Genomic DNA, 19,579 nt, shown 5'->3' with positions numbered 1-19,579 from the left:
CTGCCAAATCTGTAGCAAAGCACACTTTGATGAAGTAATGAGTTGGGTGGTCACTTGGGTTTTGAGACAGTATAGATTGTTGTTAGAGCGCTCAATTAGAGATTGATTTTTGACTTAGTGTAGGGAGACATTGTCAGTGCAAAGCAGATCTCTACTGTTAGCCTTTGACAGCTGTGATGAGAGTAGACTGCTTCAAATATCCCAATCAATGTTTCTTGAAACATCACTGTCAACGACAGTGGGCTTGGTAGGCAGATATTCTAGTAAAATGTGTCAAATATACTGTGCTGCTTTAATAATGTAGATTTTTGGTTGACTAAATTCAATTCAAATATATTTGCACATCAAAAAATCATAACAAACATAATCTCAGCGCACTTACCTAGTTTTATCTAGACCGTACAGTATATTATAGAAAAACCGAATAGTATCACAATAGGCAGCACTTTGGCGACTGCGGAGAGATAAATCTCCCTCATTGACTGGAAGAAACCTCTTACAGAACAAGACTGAATTTGGGAGGACATCACGTCTCACACGTCTCAACTGGTGGGAATAATGGGAAAGGTGAAGAAAGATGTGGGGGCGATGAGGAACAGTTGTGGAATATCATATTTAATCTCTGTGTGACTGCTTGTTAATATGCAATTAAACGAGTAATTTTTGTAGATTTAATGATGTCATTGCAGCCCCAGATTATAATAACAACTAGAAAATTCCTCCTGCCGAGAAATTTCGAATGGGTGAGTAGTGCTTGCTGACGGCTCCAAAGAGACTCTTTCCATCTGAGAGAGAGACAGAGTTTATCATAAGGTGGCGCTATCACTATCACTGCATACACACTAACAGATCTGTTCAGGTCAGGGTTCTGATGAAGTGTGAGAAATTTGTGACAGAGAGCTCACACTTCATTTTCACACTGATCAGTAGCTGGCGCTATCACTATCACTGCATACACACTAATACATCTGTTCAGGTTTGGGCTCTGATGATTCCGGGAATATTCAAAGTTGGAAACTTGCCATGGGAATTAACGGGAATATACGGGAATTAACGGGAATAAACTGGAAATTGTGTGGGTAATTTATACTAACTGTATTTAGCTTTAATATACAGACATATATATAAACATTTTGTTTTGTCATAGGCTGATTTGAGCCCTGAGGAAACTTTGGGCACTTGACTATATGCTTCTGCATCTTTATGTCATTCTTAACATAGGTCTTTGCACAGTATTTGCAAATGTACACAGCCTTTCCTTCTACATTGGCTGGGGTGAAATGTCACCACACGAGATAGTGCAGGTGGCATTATTCTGTAGAATAAGATGAGAAAAAATCTTGTAAAAGAACACTAAAGCAATGCCAGAGATATAAATAGTTGGAATCATCTTTAAGAATATTTAAAAATTGATGGTTAAATGAATAGAAATAGGATAGATCAGACATTGGCAAAGTAAATTAAATTAACAATTTAATAGCACTTGAATGGCACTTACTTATAGCACTTTGCAGTTTTACTTAATTTTTGAGGAAATTGTACTTTCTTACTTCTTGTTGTTCTAGGTTTGTACCCTCGGTGTTGAATGCACTTATTGTAATTTGGTTTGGATAAAAGCGTCCAAACCAACGTAAAATGACTGGATCAAGGACACGAAAAGTGGACAATGAATGCGGAGTGTTTAACACAGAGTGGACAATAGAATACTTTGTCACTGAAGTCCAATCGAAGGCTGTATGCCAGATATGCAGAGAAACTGTCCAAGTTTTCAAGGAGTACAACATCAGCCGTCAGTTTGCTACGAAGCATTCTAACTACGGCTCAGAGGTTGGCGGATAATTTACAGATTCAGCAACAATTTTTTCACCGACAAACTGCGATTGAAAAGTCAACTACCAAGGCGGGTTTTGTTAAATTGCCTTTAAAATAAATGCTTTGCTATTTGTTAAAGGCCAAATCATTTCATGTAAGGATTTTTGCATTTCACCTATATTAGTTCACAAAAACACTCCATCCATCTGGTCCTGGCCCGGCCCCTCTATCAAATTTTAGAACCCATTGTGGCCCACGAGTCAAAAATGTTGCCCACCCCTGGGCTAGAGGAACAGATGAACCAACCTCAATCAGCATGCTAATATATTTTCCCCAGTAATATCGTCGAAACATACCTGACTAGTCCTGCACACTACAGCAGGCCTCAATAGCCCTGCTTTAGTGTGCAGGATGCCGGGAATTATCTGTGCATGTGATGGAAGAATGCACAGTGTAGGATTGATATTCAATAGGCAGCTTGTGCTGCATTCCATACATCTTAAAATAGAGTTTTGAATGATGTTTGTATTGCTCAGCGCTTAATTTACTGTCTTATTTTTTATTTTTCAAAATTCCTCAAATTCCCGAGCTCAATATTCCCATGGTAATTTTCCGCCCCTTTGCAACCCTAATGAAGAGCCAATCAAATTGTTGTTCAAAATCATTGAAAGTTGTATATTTAAGAGTTCAAAAGTCCCCCACTGAAAGACAAAGAAAAAGCAATATTAAAGTGCTGCCCTCACTTGGACATGAACTCACCAACTCTGAGTCACTGTCCGACATCTACCCACTGCACTAAATATAGTGTTAATAAAAACCATTGAAGTAGTTCTCATCTCATCACTCATCGTCATCCGCTTATCTGGGGTCGGGTCGCAGGGGGAGCAGCTCAAGCAGGGGGCCCCAGACTTCCCTTTCCCGGGCCACATTGACCAGCTCTGACGGGGGGATCCCGAGGCGTTCCCAGGCCAGTGTTGAGATATAATCTCTCCACCTAGTCCTGGGTCTTCCCCGAGGTCTTCTCCCCACTGGACGTGCCTGAAAAACCTCCCAAGGGAGGCGCCCAGTGGGCATCCTTACCAGATGCCCGAACCACCTCAGCTGACTCCTTTCTAAGTAAATGAGCAGCGGCTCTAATCCTAGTTCCTCACGGATGACTGAGCTTCTCACCCTATCCCTAAGGGAGACCCCAGCCACCCTTCTGAGAAAACTCATCTCGGCCGCTTGTACCCGCGATCTCGTCCTTTCGGTCATCACCCAGCCCTCATGACCATAGGTGAGGATAGGAACAAAGATCGACCGGTAGATCGAGAGCTTTGCCTTGCGGCTCAGCTCTCTTTTCGTTACAACGGTGCGGTAAAGCGAACGCAATACCGCCCCCGCTGCTCCGATTCTCCGGCCAATCTCACGCTCCATAGTACCCTCACTCGCGAACAAGCCCCTGAGGTACTTGAACTCCTTCACTTGGGCTAAGGACTCATTTCCTACCCGGAGGAAGCAATCCATTGGTTTCCTGCTAAGAGTCATGGCCTCAGATTTAGCGGTGCTGATCCTCATCCCAGCCGGTTCACACTCGGCCGCCAGCCGATCCAGTGAGTGCTGAAGGTCACAAGCCGATGATCCAATGAGGACCACATCATCCGCAAAAAGCAGTGACGAGATCCTCAGACCACCGAACTGCAACCCCTCCCCACCATGACTACGCCTCGATATCCTGTCCATGTATATCACAAACAGGATTGGTGACAAGGCGCAGCCCTGGCGGAGACCAGCACCCACTGAAAACGAAACTGACTGGCTGCCGAGGACCCGAACACAGCTCTCGCTTTGGGAGTACAGAGATTGGATGGCCCTGAGGAGAGACCCACTCACCCCATACTCCCGCAGCACCTCCCACAGTTTCTCCCAGGGGACCCGGTCATACGCCTTCTCCAGATCCACAAAACACAAGTGGACCGGATGGGCATACTCCCAGGCCCCCTCCAGGATCCTTGCGAGAGTGAAGAGCTGGTCCGTAGTTCCACGTCCGGGGCGAAAACCGCATTGTTCCTCTTCAATCTGAGGTTCGACGATCGGCCGAACCCTCCTTTCCAGCACCTTGGAGTAGACTTTACCAGGGAGGCTGAGAAGTGTGATACCCCGGTAATTGGTACACACTCTCTGGTCCCCCTTTTTAAACAGGGGAACCACCACCCCGGTTTGCCACTCCTTTGGCACTGTACCCGACTCCCACGCGATGTTGAATAGGCGTGTCAACCATGACAGCCCCTCAACACCCAGAGCCTTTAGCATTTCTGGCTGGATCTCATCAATCCCTGGGGCTTTGCCACTGCGGAGATGTTTGACTACCTCAGTGACCTCCACCAGGGAAATTGACGACGAAACACCATCAACCTCGAGCTCTGCCTCCAACATAGAGGGCGTGTTATTCGGATTCAGGAATTCCTCAAAGTGTTCCTTCCAACGTCCGACGACCTCCTCAGTTGAGGTCAACAGAGTCCCATCCTTACTGTACACAGCTTGGATGGTTCCCCGTTTTCCCCTCCTGAGGTGCCGGATAGTCTTCCAGAAACACTTTGGTGCCGACCGAAAGTCCTTCTCCATGGCCTCTCCGAACTTCTCCCACACCCGCTGCTTAGCCTCCGACACGGCAGCAGCTGCAGCCCTTCAGGCCTGTCGGTACCCTGCGACCGAGTTCGGAGTCCTCCAGGATATCCTATCCCGGAAGGCCTCCTTCTTCAATTGGACGGCTTCCCTGACCACCGGTGTCCACCACGGTGTCCGAGGGTTACCGCCCCTTGAGGAGCCTAAGACCCTGAGGCCACAGCTAGCCACCGCAGCTTCAGCAATGGAGGCTTTGAACACCGCCCACTCTGGCTCAATGCCCCCAACCTCCACAGGAATGCCAGAAAAACTCCGCCGGAGGTGTGAGTTGAAGATACGTAGGACGGGGGCCTCCTCCAGACGTTCCCAGTTCACCCGCACTACTCGTTTGGGCTTACCAGGTCTATCCGGAAATTTCCCCCATTCCCTGATCCAACTCACAACCAGATGGTGGTCGGTTGACAGTTCCGCCCCTCTCTTTACCCAAGTGTCCAAAACATGCGGCCTCAGATCAGATGACACAATCACAAAATCGATCATTGATTGAGTTTTCCCCCCTACAACCCTTAGGCGCAGGGAGGCGACCCTCTCGTCTACCGGGGTAAACTCCAACACCAACATTGAAGTAGTTAATATAAATAATCCCAGTGTTGCCCTTTCCCCCTTGGCCCCCCTCCTCAGCGTGAGTATCTCACTAACGACCGCACCTGTTTGGAAGAGAGAGTGAGAGATGGGCCTCCGGAGAACCGGTCGAAAAATATGCTCTCATTCAAAATCCATAACTCCTACCGCTGAAAGGAAAACACTTTGATAATCCCAAAACTCTGTCCAACAACCACATATCTGTTTTATTGGTGAGATTTAAGAAATGGGACTGCTGGAGCAAGTTAGGATTTTTTTTCCGTTTTGCTCTTTCCAGAAATTTCTCTCAAAATTTACATGAGACCAAATGGAGAGTCTGCACCACACATAATTTTGCGATTTTTCATGGCAGTCAAAAATATAGCTCCGAGAGATTTGCGAAGGAAACAATTTGTACTTCATTTTGATCTAAAAATCATATGACAACTTTGAGTCCCATTTGACGTCTTTGGCCATTTTATCGCGATTTGTTCGCAAACTGTTAAACGAAACTCTTAGAAAAGTCATAGCACACCATTCAACGTAATTCCGCAGGTTCTTTTAAGGGTCCCGTGTATGCGTGCCGAGAATTTTCTGAAGAAGAAAAAGAAGAATATACGCCAGGGAAATAAAAATATGAGCTATACACCGCTAGGCACCCAAAATAATTGTTGTTTTTGGGTTTTTGAATTTCATCCTGATGTGGGAATCAGCTGTAAAGCAACCTGGTAAAAAACTTAAGTCATTCCTTTTACTGTGATGTGTGTTAGCAAGCAGGTAAGTGTCTGTTTGTGTGTGTGAGTATGTTTGTGTGTGTCTGCAAAAATCTCAATCCATAGATGGATTTTCCCTAACTTAGTCGTCAACAAAGGTATGGGTCCCAAAACAATTTATATTCATAACTGATCAAGCTATCAAGACAATCTGAAGCTTATGATTATTAGAAAGTTATTCCACATCATATGCTATCAAAAGGAGTGCCGAATGAAGAGTCCGAAAGAAGTCAGAATAGGATTTCATGTATTGTTAATAAAGCATTTTTACGGGTATCTCGTATGGACACGACCTAAAGCTTTACAACATTAGTCATGATAATTTGGAACGAATGATGTCCTCATGACATCACTATGCAATCAAAAAATTTCATCATATTCAAAGGTGTAATAAGACATTCACTTTTGATACAAATAGTACATAATCTATCGCTTATTCATATTTATTTTATCAACCATTACATTTCCATAACGTGGTAAATTAAGTTATGATGACAATGAAAATATAAATGTAAATAATCTAATATAGAAATAAATAATCTCCTCTCCACTCCTACTTATTTATGTGTGACCATATCAACGCGTGTTATTGTTCTTTATTATAGGTCATGAAATACCATTGGGCCAAGGATGTGATATGCAGTTCATACAGTGTGGATCTTGAAACCACTATGTATGGAATCCTTATTGTTTTAGCTAATGCACAGGCCTTTGCAGACATAAAGACCCTTGTGGGCTTGCAGATGCGAAAGCCATATATTAGCCTGTACTTGGCTTGGTTTGAGTAATAGCTAATGACAGCTAATCAAAACTGGATGTAAATATTGCTGTATTGATAACTCTTCATGCAACTGTAACAGTAAATCAGCATTCAATTTTTTACAAAAGTGATTACATTTGTATTTCTAGACATTAAGCCAAATCCCCGTTATAATGTAACTGTGCCAAGTAGTGTGTGCAGGATTCTATATATATTTTATAATGTATATTGTTCCATGTATTTCCTACAAGTAGCACAGTATTTTATTAACATATTTTCTCTTGTCAGAGGATCCTTAACTCTTGAATCATGCTACAGATAATGAGAAAACTCTTCTGTTGGTTTTCAGCCTGGAAGCTGATACATGAAATCATCAGAGAGAGATTCCATCCAACACAGAGCCGACAATGGCTGTGATGGTCTCCTTTGTGTGCTGTTAAATACCAAGGGTGATTTATTATTGCCCCAGAGTTGTTATAATGAATTGATTTTTATCTCTGAGAACTACCATCAGCACTTTCCTTGCAAATAAGTGAACTTTTGTCCTCACCTAATTATTCAAGAATACGATGTGGCAGAAGAAAAGGCTACTTGAGAGTTGTTTAAAAAATGACCAAGTCTTCGATTGGTCTGACACTAAATATTCCTCCTTACTTTGTTGCTGAAGCTTGGTTTCGCCTTTCAGTTGACACTCCTATTTCCTTCTCAGTCTTCACACAGATGGTTCAGTCTTCACACAGATAGTACTGTGTTGTCTAGGTTTGGCATGTCATAATTGCAATCTTGCTGCCAATGTCTTGATACATATTAATCACCAAAATTTGAATGCTGATCATTTTAAACATTTTTATGTTTTACTTATTTTACTGATTTCCTATTGTAGTCCTGCCTATTTGCACACATCATTTTTCAGATTTCCACCAAAGTATCTGTTGTTTTGTTTCCCTTTTCTATTTATTGCGTGAGGTTACTCAAAGTTTTTTTTTAAATACTCTGTGTCTTACATCAAAATTGTTTTAGACCAGTCGTTGCGAACCCGTTGATCGCGATCTATTGGTTGATCTCAAAAGTCTTCACTCTTGATCCCTGAAACTCTCTAGAATCACTGGCTGCCGTTGCACCACAGTGTGTCAGTTGTCTGTTTTTCACACACGCTGCGTGTCAGCTGCTGGCGGCGGAGTAGCTGGTTTATCTCCTGCATTTCCTTCAATAAAAGTCAGATTATGTACTTAACTAAATGTCAGGACTCTACAGTTTGAGGACGCGCATCTTCTGGCCTGTCGATAACAATCAAAGCCCTGTTGGAACCTTAGAACATATTAATGGTATCAGAAAGTGACACGCTTGAGGGCTTTTACTTTGAGATGGGTTTGGGAAGTGTTGTAAATACGTTAGTGTCATAGACAGATAAACATTTTGTTTCATAGCAGAATAAACAGAGACAATTATCTTTCACATGAGTTTTAATGTTTATTTGTTGAATTTATATCACAAACATGAATGGTTGCAACACTTGTTGTATGTGTTTCAAAATAAAGCAAAAAAGAATATTTGCAGGAGTGGAGGATGCATGGCTTCAGACTCTATAGTACCGCTATTGATTTGAGTACACAGCACTACTTTTATACAAGTTATTATGGCCATATTTATGTGTTATACAGCTCAGTAAAAAATTAAGAGACCACTTGAAAATGATCAGTTTCTCTGGTTTAGCTATTTATTGGTATGTGTTTGAGTAAAAGTACATTTTTTGTTTTATTCTATAAACCACTGAAAACATCATTCCCAAATTTCTAGATAAAGATATTTGTCATTTAGACTAAACATTTATTTGCAGAAAATAACAACTGGTCCAGATAACAAAAAAGAGGCAGTGTTTTAGATCTCGAGTAATGCAAAGAAAACATGTTCATATTCATTTTTAAACAACACAATACTAATTTTTTAACTAAGGAAGAGTTCAGAAATTAATATTTGGTGGGTTGAACCTTGATTTACATCACAGCTTTGATGTGTCTTGGCCTTCTCAACAACAGTCAGACCATTGTTGTTGGGTGACTTTATGCCACTCCTTGCGCAACAATTCAAGCAGCTCAGCTTTGTTTGATGGCTCGTGACCATCCATCTTCCTCTTGATCACATTCCAAAGGTTTTCAATGGGATTCAGGTCTGGAGATTGGGCTGGCCATGACAGGGTCCTGATCTGGTGGTCCTACATCCACACCTTCACTGTGTGGCATGGAGCATTGTCCTGCAGGAAAAAACACTCCTCAGAGTTGTCAGAGCAGAAGGAAGCAAGTTTTCTTCCTGGACAACTTTGTACCGATCCTCCACCAAGAGAAACTGTGGATTGTAAGCCTCTACAGGTCTCCGTCTAACCATTAGACGACCAGGTGTTGGGCAAAGCTGAAAACTGGACTCATCAGAGCAGATGACCTTACTCCAATCCTCTATGGTCCCACCTTATGGTCTTTTGCTAACTTCAGCCTGGCTCTTCATTGCTTCTTGTTGATGAAGGGCTTTTTTCGACTTCAGCCCTAGCCCAAGGAGCCTGTTTGCCATTTTTTATGTTGAGTGGCATTCGAATGAGTGTGGAGTCATTTATGTCCTCTGCTGGTCTGTAGCTTTGTTGTCCCTAATGTCTGCTGCTTGACCTTGTTCTTATGAACCGCCGTCTTTGAAATTTAAAGGATGGAAGCAACCTGACGCTCACTGTATCCCCCTGCCATTAAAACTAGAATTGAACCCTTCTTTTCCTCACTCAACTTTTCTTATTAACTCTTTTGGCATGGTCAATATTCACTTTTTTTTAATTCCAATTACTTTTGAGGTACTACTAGGACTGTTTCTGCCATCCAGCTGGTCCTACTGCAAGAGGAGGTATACTTAATAAATAAGATCTGGTTCAGGTAATAAACTTATCAGTACCTCATTAATTGGAATCCGGTCTGCCTGTATAGGAATTCAACAGACACTGGAATGGAATGGCTGCCAAGAAAATGTTTAAGAAAATGTAAGAAAAGTGGTCTCTTCATTTTTTCAAGAGCTGTATGGAATACATTGTGCTGCAGTAGCAGCTTCTCTGCATAACATATTGTTGAAATGAAAGTAATATTGTGATGTTTAATGAGAGACCCACACCTTCTCTCCATGTCAAAGCAGTGCAAAGTATTATTACTTACAGTATTAATTATCTAGATATAATCTAATTGTCCTGCTACAGTTTCATAATTAAACTTCTCATAACATTAAATATCTAACTTGGGGTTTTTCTCCATTGCTGCATTGTATAGCTAGTTATTTTCCAAGTACATGCATAAAGTCCATGTGCATAAAGTTGTTAGAGTCCATACAGACAGTCAGACATCATAGTTTCAGCTCTAGTTGTGCATGTACCAGCGAGTGGCATGAAACGCAATTCTTTCTCTTACAGAACTTGCTTTTTACTCTTTGGAGAAGAAAGGGGGAGCGCAGCAGGGTCGCGGCGCGAGATGCGATCTAATTAGCATGTGAATCCACATGCTAATTATCTCTTACCAGTGAAGCCGCTGGTAAGAGCTTCTCTCGACTCACCATTGGAGGAAACCAGACTCTTGAAACGAAAAGTCACTCGTGATTGACTGATAGATCTGCTACTATTGGTCACCCTGGGTCAATGCAGTACACATGTGGGTAAACCCCTCCCTCACTCAATAATAATAAAAATTGATAGTTTTTACTAATAATGTATATTATTATTTATTAGTAAGCCTTTACCAAAACCACTGCAGTTAATGAAGATTATACATTCATTCATGTGATGCTTGATGTTATATATTAAACTTTTTGTAGAGGGAAAAAAACATGAACAGGGTTTATGTTGAGTCAAAGCTTTATTTACTTACAGCTCAAATATTATACAAACACAACTGGCCTAGCCAGTGTCAAACTATAAATCAGGTGAAGCTTGAAATGTCTCGTTGCAGCCTCTGGGTCATATGTTCTTTGTGGAACTTGTTGAGCCCGGTCCCGTCCGGACCGGACAGCGTCGTGTTCGTTGATTCGAGGTTCAATTGGGAAAGGCCATTTATTTCGACAGATTCAATGTTCAAAAGTTTCACAGTAACTTTTGAACATTGAACGTGTCCTTCACGTCCTTCACGGAAGGACGAGATCACGTCCTTCCGTGACCGAAAGGACGAGATCACGGGTACAAGCGGCCGAGATGAGTTTTCTCAGAAGGGTGGCTGGCGTCTCCCTTAGGGATAGGGTGAGAAGCTCAGCCATCCGTGAAGAACTCGGATTAGAGCCGCTGCTCCTTTACTTAGAAAGGAGTCAGCTGAGGTGGTTCGGGCATCTGGTAAGGATGCCCACTGGGCGCCTTCCTTGGGAGGTGTTTCAGGCACGTCCAGTGGGGAGGAGACCTCGGGGAAGACCCAGGACTAGGTGGAGAGATTATATCTCAACACTGGCCTGGGAACGCCTCGGGATCCCCCCGTCAGAGTTGGTCAATGTGGCCCGGGAAAGGGAAGTCTGGGGCCCCCTGCTTGAGCTGCTCCCCCCGCGACCCGACCCCGGATAAGCGGATGAAAATGAGGGGGGGGAAGTTTATTGTCTAAGAACAATACTTACAGAGAGTCTCTGGGGTTCTGCCTGACACGTCACCAGGTTCACTGGATCATGTCGAGAAGAAGCGCTCACACTCATCATAAGTCCACAGTATTTATAAAGACACAGGGTGCAGCACAGAGGCGGTTCTTTTTCTTTGAGGGAATTCATTTATTGGCCAGATGTATACTGTTTCCTCAAAGTGCAGTTTTTTGCAAGCAAATCACTTGTAAGGGAAAATTCAACCGACCAGGTGTCCCACTACTGTGACCTTGGCAGACAGGGAGCCTGCTACAGCGAACGGACACAGCAGATTAGACATAGAGGAGGATTTCATATATTTTTCTCGCCGTCAAAAAGATAGACATCATTCCAAGAAAAGTGTCCACCTGTCTGGCTCGCAGTTTGTTTGAGGAACCAACTGTCATAAACATGTTTTTTAGTTACACAGGTTACAGTGACAGTTTATACTTTGTAGTGTGCATTATTGATTATATAGACTATACAGCTAATATTTATTCACAGGATATAGGTAAAATATAGTCACAAGATACAGAGAAACATACATATCTCACCAAACTCTGTCCTAATCTTCTCCAGTGTGTAGACGTCTGTGGTGTGTAGCTGTGAGATCCAGTGTAGCTTCTAGTCTTACTTGAAGTGTGGCACACAGGTCGCTGAGCTCCTGGCTGTGGAAGGATGGATTAATGTCATCTGTACCGCGTCAATCAGCTGTAAACACAATCCTCACAATTAGCACAGTTCAATGACAACATACACCTATACATTTAACTGAAAAATGATTTAATGAATCTAACCTTACCCTCTTTCTTCTCCGACAACTCCTGAACTCCTTGCTGATGCAAGGTCCGGTTGGATGTGCTGGAAGCTCCTTCATACTGGCTCATAGTGGGCCTTAGTACGTCATAGTACAGGCAACTCGAAAACAAAACGAGTAACATGAATTTATTATTAATAAACGGAAATAGCCTCGCTGCATCACTGTTGGAAGATCCACAGCAAAAACAAATCCTTAACAGCTACTTACATACAATGGCGTCGTTTTCCTTACTGCAAATCCAGACCTGCAGCGATTCTCGGCCTAATGTGCATTGTTGTAATACATTTTTATTTTTATTTCACAGCGCCTTTCATGTCACTCAAGGACGCTTTACAATTTAAAACAGGAGCAAACAAATAACAAAACAATTAAAATTAAAAGTGCAAGTAAAAAACAGCATGGCAACTACAGTGAGAATGCAATCCTGAAAAGGTGGGTTTTGAGAGAGGATTTGAACTGAGGGAAGGAGTCAATGTTTCGGATGTCAGGTGGGAGTGAGTTCCAGAGTTTGGGAGCAGAGCGGCTGAAAGCTCTGCTCCCCATGGTGGTAAGCCGGGCAGAGGGGACAGTTAGATGGATGGAAGAGGAGGATCTGAGGGAGCGGGTGGAGGTGGCAGTGTGAAGGAGGTCAGACAGGTAAGGAGGGGCAAGGTTGTGGATGGCTTTAAAAGTATGAAGAAGAATTTTAAAGTTGATACGGAAGTGAATTGGAAGCCAGTGGAGTTGCTGTAGGATGGGGGTGATGTGGTGGAAAGAGGGGGTGAGGGAGATGATACGGGCAGCTGAGTTCTGGACCAGTTGGAGCTTATGGAGGGATTTCTGGGGGAGACCAAAGAGGAGAGAATTACAGTAGTCGATACGGGAGGTGACAAGGCTATGTACAAGAATAGAGGTGGTATGGGGGGTGAGGGAGGGACGGAGGTGATTTATGTTACGGAGATGGAAGTAGGCGGTGCGGGTGGTGATGTTGATATGAGATTTGAAGGAGAGTGAGCCGTCGACGATGACACCCAGACTCTTTACCTGGGGGGAGGGGGAAACTATGGAGCTGTCAATTGAGAGGGAAAAACTGTCAACTTTGAGTAGAGTGGATTTAGTACCGACTAAAAGGATTTCGGTTTTATCACTGTTAAGACCGAAATGTTGTGTGCGGGAATCAGGCTGTGAAAACACAATGATGAAATGGATCACATAAGGTAAACCTGGAGAATGTATTTTGAACAGCACAGCACATCTCATGTTAATCTTACCCTCGCTCCGGTTCATGGTGCCGGCCATTTGCATCAGAGGTGTGAAGAGACGTTGATTTTCCTATAAAAATATAATCTGAGAAAAAGTCAGGTTTATGAAAAAACTTAACGAGAACAAACTGTTAAATTTAAGCAGTTCATACCTATTTAAACATGCACCAGCTCTGCTCAATAACTTGATGCTCTATTCTGCTTTTAGCAGCTTTCTTGCTATCCCGCAGTTATTAACACGCTTTTCAGATCTGAGAGTTAGCTTAGCAGTTAGCAATGGCTTCTCTCTGTAGCTTGCACTCATCTTCTCCTCCAGGGAAACAGTGTCGTGTCGACTTCAGCAAGTTATTTACCACAAAAACAGATTCACTCGCTGGACCAAGCTTAACACGAGCCAGAAGTTTCATCATGTCTGCGGCAGACAGTCTCTGCATTCACAAGGCTTTGATTGGACGAGCCAATCAGGTGATGACGCGAGTGAGTGACGTGAGGTTTTCATAGTAAAACTGTCTTTTTCATCTTAGAGCAGCTGTTATTACAGCTTTTAAATTGTTCTTTTATATGGGATGAGTATTTGACTGAGGACCCGTTTATTCTTTCTGCTGTTAAGTAATTGTACCTACATGATTCTTGCTGTTCCGTGTTTGTACCCTCATAGTTGAATGCACTTATTGTAAGTCGCTTTGGATAAAAGGGTTAAGGGTTTTAATGGAATACTGAGAAAGTTTAATAACAACAATAAGACAACTGAAGTTAAAATGATGAGGGAATTTCAGCAGTGTCGGCAGCTTAGTTTGCAATAGACATGTGAATATGGTGCTGAATTTACCAGTATTTTGGGAGGACAGATATTTTTATGGAAAGCCAGTAAAAGTTTGGAGCTTACAGGGCACAGACTCAAAATACCCAGCATAATTTTTTCCTGTTGAGCGGATTGCTGGTATATGTGTGGTTAACACATCCACTGTTTATTTAACCAACACAAGTGAAAGAGTAACTGTAATCACACCATTCTGCACAGTGGTTGAGATTTAGGATTGTGTTCATTGGCAATTAAGATTGAAGAGGTGGTTTGTCAGTCCTTTCAAGGGAAACAGGCTTACTGAGTCTCATTGTTTTGGAGTATAATAAAATGCTTAAATTAAGTGCATTGTTTCAAAAAAAATTCATAGCATTGACCTTTGCTTATGGCAGTGATTCTCAAATGGGGGTACGCGTACCCCTGGGGGTACTTGAAGGTACTCCAGGGGGTACTTGAGATTTTTTTTTTATATATTTAAAATTAGCATCCATTCAAAAATCCTTGAAAAATTGTTATTTAACAAATATTCAATAAATTATAAGTGTAAGTTCATGAACTAAATGTTATATTCAGTAGGCTTTTAATTTAATTATCCTAAAAAAAACAGAGTCTCCCCCATACCGATGGTTTGACCCAACCTGGCACACGCCACCTGTCATCACCTGTCATCACCTGCCTTGAAAACTTCAACAATGGAGTCGAGTTGAAGTGCAGCAGCAATGCTGCTGAAACACGGAGGGACAAGTACCAAAGAAGGCGAAACCAGAGTAGAGAGCCTTCCCTAAACAACACCGTGAGAGCTTGTGCCTCTTCGGAGGGGCGCTAAAATGGACAAGTTTTCCGTTGTGAAGTTAATGATTCATAACAAGAAATCCGCGTCTCTACTGGTACCCTTTCAAAATAAAAGCATGTAATACAAAAGCGGAAATGAAATTGTATGACCTTAAAGCGAGCAAATATGTCACAATAAAATAACAGAAAGACACTTCAATAATATTAACAATAACATAGATTGGGTTATTTACACTTTATGTTTTTTCTGTGGGGAGAGATTAGCCAACAGTGGCATTAAGCCACCACATCTTCAGCGGTATCTCCAGACAAAACATGAAAGTCATGTTGGTAAGCCACCTGAGTTTTTTAAGAGGAAACTTTCTGAATTCAGGTCATCTCAAGACACGATGCGAAAAGCCTCTCCAAAGCAAACGGAAACAAGCTACCTGTCAGTATTCTTTTCGATCCTTAAAGAAGATATTTTAAGATGAAGAATATTAAAAAAATATGTTATGAGCTAATCTTTTATTTAAAACTAAGTTAATAATTTATTTTTTGGGAAGAAGTGTTTAGCTATAATTAAGTTCATGAGTTCAGTTTGAGAACATATCTTTATTATGATCCCAAAAGAGGTCACTTTAAGTTGATAATTATTTTGAGATGCACAAATCTTTTTAATTATATTGAGAACCACTGGCTTATGGTATACAATGTTATTCATTATAGCACACTTACTTACTTAAGGGAAAAATATACAATTTCAGGTTTTATATTTATTTCAAGCCTGTTGTACTTACAGATAGTTTTTAGTTGGTACCTCTGCACTGAGAGAAACTATCCTGATTTGCATTTGTAAAGCTCAGAGCATCGTCATTTGCATGTGAAAGCTTCCCCTAGACCTAGGCTTAGGACAGTTTGAGGGGGTGCCTGCAGATTCTTGTTTACATATGAAACAATATAAATATATGTTTTTTTCTTTAGTTAGATTTTTGCCAACAGCCCATGGGAAAACCCACTGCTGATCTTTTATATTTTTTTATTTTTTGTCTGTCGCGTATTAGTATCAATTTGCATTCACACATGCACCTCCTTCGTAGAATATACGTAGGATCTGCAGAGTGCAGTGCATGTCTGAAAGCAGGATATGATAGATGATTGTGGAGAGTGAATCATGTCAAATGATTAAGAGCAGTGTAGCTCAAGTTGACTGCTTGAACAAGCTTGCAAGCATTACTCCATAATGACCAAAATCAACAGCGTTTTAGTCGGTCTCTAATTTCTGACTTACTTCCCTCAACTGACCAAATGGCACCAGTGTACACAGCAATCCGTACAGATAGCAAACTTAACAGATAGGAATTTCTCTGTCGACCTTGGTAATTACTCCTCTGGGATTTCCCCACTTACATGTGGTGTCCCTCAAGGATCGGTTCTAGGCCCCATCCTATTCTATTTATATAATGCTGCCCCTAGCATATATTTTTGAAAAATAGTATGTCTCTTTCCACTGCTTTGCCGATGATATTTAAATATACTTGCCCCTGAACCTCGCACCCTGGCCCTCTAGCTCCTAACATTCACTCCGCTGCGAAGAGTCTTGGGGTTCATGTTTACAGTTTTTTTTAATTCAACAAGCCAATTTCCTCTGTTGTCAGGTGTAGCTTCTTCCAAATGAGACTCAAAGCCAAGATAAAGGCCAATCTCCCACAAAAAGATATATCAAGGGTGATCCATACTTTCATAACCTCTCGTCTTGACTAATGTAGAAATACACCAGTCATTTATATAACGCCTGCAACTCGTCGCTGTTGCTGCTTGCCTCCTGACTAGAAAGAAAAAGAGAGACCTGGTTAAACCTTTGTTGCACTCCCTCCACTGATTTTCTGTTTGTCACAGAATCGATTTAAACATTTTAAATGGACTCTAAATGGACTGGCATCGCCAGAAATTAAATTTTAATTTCAATATATTTTATTTTTAATATATTATAACGGACTGGTAGTTAAGTTTATGTTCAGTTTGACTGCTGTGTGGTTGTTATGACTTATGTTCAGCTAAGTACACACTGTTAAATAAGTACTGAGATGTCCTGACTGTCTGTGAACAGGTCGGGTAGGGGCATGTGACAGTTCTAGACCAATGGCTCTGGGGTTATGTGGGATGGAAGGCTCTCATTGGCTGGTTTTGTTGGTGGGTAAGGGGTGAATGAGAAAGGAGAGTGAAGAAGAGTGTTGATGTTAGAAGTACCGGAATTATGAACAAGAAGTGTGACATGTTCGTTTGACTTTGATAAAGTTACAAATAAGGAGAGCAGTGTCGTCTCTGAAGATGGACGTTACAATATATTATATATGTTAAAAATAGTTTACTCTCTATCTTATTCTATTTTACTACTTTTACTTTTCTAATTGTGATGCATGTTATTGTCTTCTTGCTGTACCTTATATTTTTGAAGCACCATTTGTGACAACCAAGTTGTTTTAAATGTCCTATATAAATAAAATTGACAATGACATTGACTGTCTGGCTCTCATCTAAAAGCTGTATGTGCTCAAGTGAGGAGGCTATTTTGGGCAGCAGTATGTCTTAGTTGGTTTATTTTGTATGTACAGTATGTTCAAGTTAGTGAAGGTCATGTCATCTATTGTGTGTGTGGCAAAGTGATGTGTTTCAGTGCTTCACATTATTTGGACAATGGCGGCCCACAATATTCTATTGTACCCGCACAGTTTTATAATGCACTATTTGTTGTGTTCTCAATCATGCTCACACACACTACCGTATGCTCATACTATGGTCCATAACATTGTTACAGTCCGTCAGACCTCATAGTTTCAGCTGCAGTTTTGGCAGTTCCCTGTGTCACGTGAGAACTTATCTTTCACTCTTTAGTCTGTCTACCTGACACTCGGAAACTTTTGCATGTGAGAGTGACCTCTGTGCGCATGCATGTGCACCCTGTTACCGCCACTGAGGAAACAATTTCTGTGGCAAATGCTGCTGTTTTTAGTTAATGCATATTAGTTCTGCTACAGAGGAGTCAGCAAACACACACACACACACACACACACACACACACACATTTTGCAATTTATTATTGGTTTGTGTATTTAAATCTGATTCTGGCCTGAATCTTAATGATATTTATGCATTACACCTTCTTCCTTGTCTTCATTTAGGGAGTCAAACAGAAGTAAATGAACAGTTGGTTTCCCCTGTGATGCTGCAATAATCATGCATTTCATGGATTAAAAGAGCAAAGTCAATTAAGAGTAGAAATTCTCATCCCATTATCGGCTCAGTGCGAAGTGAACATGTCAGCGATGAAGCCAACCATAAAGGTGATTTTTCTGCTACTAGAGGTGCTGATGCTGATCTTCTCTTAGTAGCTGAAGGATTCACTGAATATGGCTGTGCAAAGTGAGTTTCTTCCACCTTGTCCACCATTACTCATTGTCATAATGATACATTACCTGATTATATATTTTGTGCTGACAAAGCGCTCCATTCTTGCTCTTTTATTCCTTATATCTCTTTCATGGAATCAGTGAGACAAATACATCACTCACAGTATTGAGAGCACATAAATCTTGTTTTAAGACACTTGTCTCTCCTCAGATTCTGTCAGACAAAGGCTGAGACTTTTATTTATTGCCTTTACCTCTATCTTTATTTGGTTTGCTATAGTGTCTTCAACAAAATAATGGTTTTATTGATCATCATGGAAACAGTAGCCCTTTGGCAATAAAGAGCTGTAGAGGTAGGATGGAGGCTTTGTCATATTCCTTCAGATTCTCTCAGTTTTACAACGCTACAAATATACTTTCAATCAAAATTCAGTGGCAGTTTTTAGTCAAGGTTTGAAGTAAGGGTTACAGGTCAGGGCTGACATTTTAAGAGTCAGCAGAATTTTTTCAGGGTTTTACATTTACTTTGCTTTCATGAATGATCAAATTTGGACATTTACTCATACATAGTGACAGTATATAAGATGTGATTTGTCTTGTTGAGCTCTATCTTCCTTTGGATTGTACGGTAACACATTTCATCCCTGTTGGGAACTTGATTAAGTACACACTAAAGTCATTTTTGTGCAATTCAAGCCTCTTCTGCACTTTCTTCTAGGGTGATGTTGAGGTTCTATGTCTTCAGACCTACTGCTGCTATTTGTCTTGTGAGGAGAGGGGAGCATTAATCTTTTGTTTTAATAGTCTCTCATTCGTTCACATGCCTGCACCACAAAATGAGGCCATAATTACTGGCCTTAATTGATGTGGCTTTACAACCTCAGACGATAGTTCAGAGCTCTGCTCCCCCCTCAGTGCATAGGACCCACTGCTGTTGTTTGCACTTTATTTCTGCAGCTATTGATTGCTATTATGGTAAATCCGATGGCCACAATGGAACTCTATCAGTAAAATGCAGGTTAATTATCTCAGGGTCAAACACTTTGGAATCATCACAAATACCTGGACTTTGTCTCTTTATTGCTTAACATTAAATTGCAATACAAATTATTCTCTAAGCTCCTTTATTTTGTTAATAAGGAGTTGGCTGTCCCATTTTCCATAGATTAAGACATTTTATTTTGCATTCATTTCTATTTCTTTTATTTATGTATATTGTGTTAACAATTGATGAGAAGCAGTTTGTTGTCTTAAATGTGCTAACAGAATTTTCTTTATGTTCCAGGGATTATTTAATAATGGCTAAGACGTAATACATTTCTAATTAATTAGGCAGGCTTCAGTCGATATACAGATA

At 41.2% G+C, this 19,579-nt stretch overlaps 1 protein-coding gene across 1 annotated transcript in view; it reads left to right on the top strand.

The window, feature by feature from the left end:
- Positions 1–19,579, top strand: part of arid3c (AT rich interactive domain 3C (BRIGHT-like)) — an 84,721-nt gene that overhangs the window by 56,259 nt on the left and 8,883 nt on the right. The window lies entirely within an intron of this gene.

Source organism: Platichthys flesus, chromosome 3 (assembly GCF_949316205.1).
Source record: "Platichthys flesus chromosome 3, fPlaFle2.1, whole genome shotgun sequence".
Taxonomy (NCBI): Eukaryota; Metazoa; Chordata; class Actinopteri; order Pleuronectiformes; family Pleuronectidae; genus Platichthys; species Platichthys flesus.
The sequence above is the reverse complement of the archived record's forward strand: the minus strand, read 5'-3'. Positions and strand labels throughout refer to the sequence as shown.